Source organism: Cebus imitator, unplaced genomic scaffold (assembly GCF_001604975.1).
Source record: "Cebus imitator isolate Cc_AM_T3 unplaced genomic scaffold, Cebus_imitator-1.0 Scaffold542, whole genome shotgun sequence".
Classification (NCBI taxonomy): Eukaryota; Metazoa; Chordata; class Mammalia; order Primates; family Cebidae; genus Cebus; species Cebus imitator.
In genome coordinates, this window is record NW_016107857.1 from 664,028 (window position 1) to 667,589 (window position 3,562).

The following is a 3,562-nucleotide window of genomic DNA, read 5'->3' on the forward strand; positions in this document are numbered from 1 at the left end:
GATGGTCTCGATCTCTTGACCTCGTGATCTGCCCGCCTCGGCCTCCCAAAGCGCTGGGATTACAGTTGTGAGCCACCACTCCCAGCCAGTCACTTTCATTTTTATCCACATTTTGTTTCTGCCTTTATAAAGCATGTAGCCTTTATTTCAAGAATATTTGCCTTGATATAATGTCTAGTGTTCTTATGGTGTTATTTTTTTACATGTAATATTTTATGTATTAAAATTTATTTTGACTAATGAAATGATATATGAATACAATATTCTCCCCAAAGCTTAGCCTCTTATATCAATATGAGGTACAAAAAAATTCTACTTATTTCTGATTTTGCTTGCTACTCTAACAAATTATTACATGTAATTTTGCCTCATTACTGAAACTTGTATTTTGTCATGTTGCCAATAACACATGCTTTTAATTATGCTAGCTTCACTTTAGAATGCCTCAAAATACCTAGTAGAAAATGTTCCCATGAATTATTACACTTTTAAGAAAAGTTTCTGCTTAGCATTCTTATTGGAATTTCATTAAATTTATATCTTAATTAAGAGTAAATGACATCTTTAAATAGTTGCATTTTTAAGTCCCAAAATGTGATTATTCAAATCAAGATCTCTGTAAAAGTTTCTAGTTTCTTTATATAGATGTTGCCTATGTTCCCAGACATTTGATAAATTACTTTTTACTGTAACTAGTTTACCCAAATACATGTCTTTCAAATCACACAGATTTTTATTATATATATTTTTAATTGTAGAAATGACATATAACCATAGTTTTAAAAATATTTCCTGGTGGCCAGCTGTAGTGGCACATGCCTGTAATCCCAGCACTTTGGGAGCCCCAGGCGGGTGGATTATGAAGTCAGGAGTTGAAGACCAGCATGGCCAACATGGTGAAACACTGTTTCTACTCAAAATACAAACATTAGCCAGGCAAGGTGGCAGGTGCCTGTAGTCCCAGCTATTCAGGAAGCTGAGGAAGAAGAATTACTTGAACCCGGGAGACGAGACTCCAACTTAAAAAAAAATTCCTTGACAAAATGCAAATTATTTTAGCAGGCATATTTCCCCTTGGCTTTAAGAAAATTCAGACAAAACTGACTTTCTGTGAATTTTCAATATAAAAATATCTATTTTAACCACTCATTTTTTTGTAAGTCGTGTTAAATCTATCATGAGTACTACAGAAACAATGTATTTCACCATTAAATTTCTTGTCTTGAAGTAAACAAAACTAAACCTAATTTAATAATTTTTACTGTCATTATAATTAACAAGTTAACTTAAGTCTGTGTCATAAAAGAACAAAAGATTTTATAGTAGCTTCCTACCTGCATGCTTGGCAGAATTCTCACCATCTAGTCATTCTTCTAATCTGTCCTCTCATAATCAGTCATTTTAAAACATACTTCCATGTATGCCAAACTCCTGTAGACTAAATGTGGTGGATCAACCTCAACTGCTGCAATAATATCTGGGGTTATAAGCATGCACCAACATGCCCAGCTAATTTTGTATTTTCAGTAGAGATGATGTTTCACCCTGTTGGCCAGCCTGGTCTCAAACTCCTAGACTCAAGGATCTGCTCACCTCAGCCTCACAATATGCTGGGTTTAAAGGCTTGAGACACCCTACCTGGTCCTGTAATCTAAAGAACAAAATCTGGCCTTCTTCAATATGGTATTTGAGGATGTCTACACTGTCATCGTAATGTACTTCAGGTTTCTCTCTAATAAACATTGTTAGCATTTCACAATGTGTCATCAAGCTGCCATGAGTAATGGCACTGTTAGTGTGTACTATAATTTTGGGATATGTTCAGATAAACCTTTTCATAAACACATACACACACACACACACACAGACACACACACACAGATGTATACATGTTAAAGAAGTTTAATTTATATATACAAATTATGTAATTAGAAAATAGTTGATTACTAAGTAAATTTTTATACAGATGTAATGAATTTATGGTTGCTTATTTAAAGTGATACACAGTTATCTGACTGTAAGTAGGAAACACTATTAAGAACTTATCACTCCTATAAACTTGTTTGCTTTCTGTACTCTGTATATTCTTTGTGCAGTGCTAAAACATGGGTTATTGCTTTACCTGTACACTTAGCATGAAATATCCATATTCTACTAAATGTTACCTTTCTAATAGTTTCACAATTATTTAATTTTTTTATTATTTTTAATTATTTTTTATTTCTTTGAGAAGGAGTTTCACTCTCTAGCCCAGGCTGGAGTGCAGTGGCATGATCTCGGCTCACTGCAACCTACTCCTGCCAAGTTTAGCAATTCTCATGCCTCAATCTCCCGAGTATCTGGGGTTATAAGCATGCACCTACACGCCCAGCTAATTTTGTATTTTCAGTAGAGATGATGTTTCACCCTGTTGGCCAGTCTGGTCTCAAACTCCTAGACTCAAGTGATCTGCCTGCCTCAGCCTCCCAATGTGCTGGGATTAAAGGCTTGAGACACCATACCTAGCCCCGAATTTCATTTTTAAACCCTAAAATGTGATTATTGATTATGCAATTAAACCCAAAAATATTGATTATAAGTCCAACAAAACTATAACCTCCCTAAAGAACAAAAACTGGCCCTTTTGACAGAATACATTAGAATCCACAAAAAGGAACTGCAATAAATGATTATTTACTTTCATCAAATATAATCAATACAGCAAAATTGAGTGAAAGCCTACTTCAATTTCTAAGCTTATTGTTACCAAGCCTAGATAAATTCACTGGTAAATTTTTACCAAAGATTTAAAGAGAAAAGAATACCAATTTAATAAAAACTCTTTCAGAAATAGAGAAGGTATAAATACTTTGAAGACATTTGATGAAAACAGTGTTACATGAGCAAACAAGAAAAAATCTACAGTCAAATATTTCTCCCAAACATAGGTGCGGTACTGTAATACATTTTAACAAACGTAGCAAATATGCTTCAACAATATATTAAAAGACAATATAACACGATGAAATGGATTTTATAACAGGACTGCTGGGTTGCTTTAATATTCAAAAGTAAAACTATATTATATACGTAGAAGAAAGGAAACAAAAACACATAATGATCCCAATAGATCCAGAAAATTACATATGGCTAAATTCAGCATTATTTATGCTAAAAAGCTCTCTGCAAGCTAGTAGAGAGGAAATTCCTTAATCTGATACAGAGAATGATTAAAAGAAAAAAAATACTACCAATAACTTATTTACAGCTGAAAAACTAATTTTATTTTTCTCTATGATTTTGCAGAAGACAGGGATTTCTGCCATCACCTCTTCTAATCAACAATGGAAAAATCTAAACAATTTACTAGATGGGAAAATGAATCAAACACACGCACGCTGGAAAAGAAAACTAAAAGCTGTCTTTATTCTCAGACAACTTGATTGTGTACATAGAAAATCCTAATAATCCCAATATAAAGATGCCAGAAGTAAAGTCTAATAAAGTCAGAGAACACAAGATATCTAAAAAATAATCAGCTAAAATGTATGCAAAAATGCAAAAAAAAAAAAAAAAAAAAAAA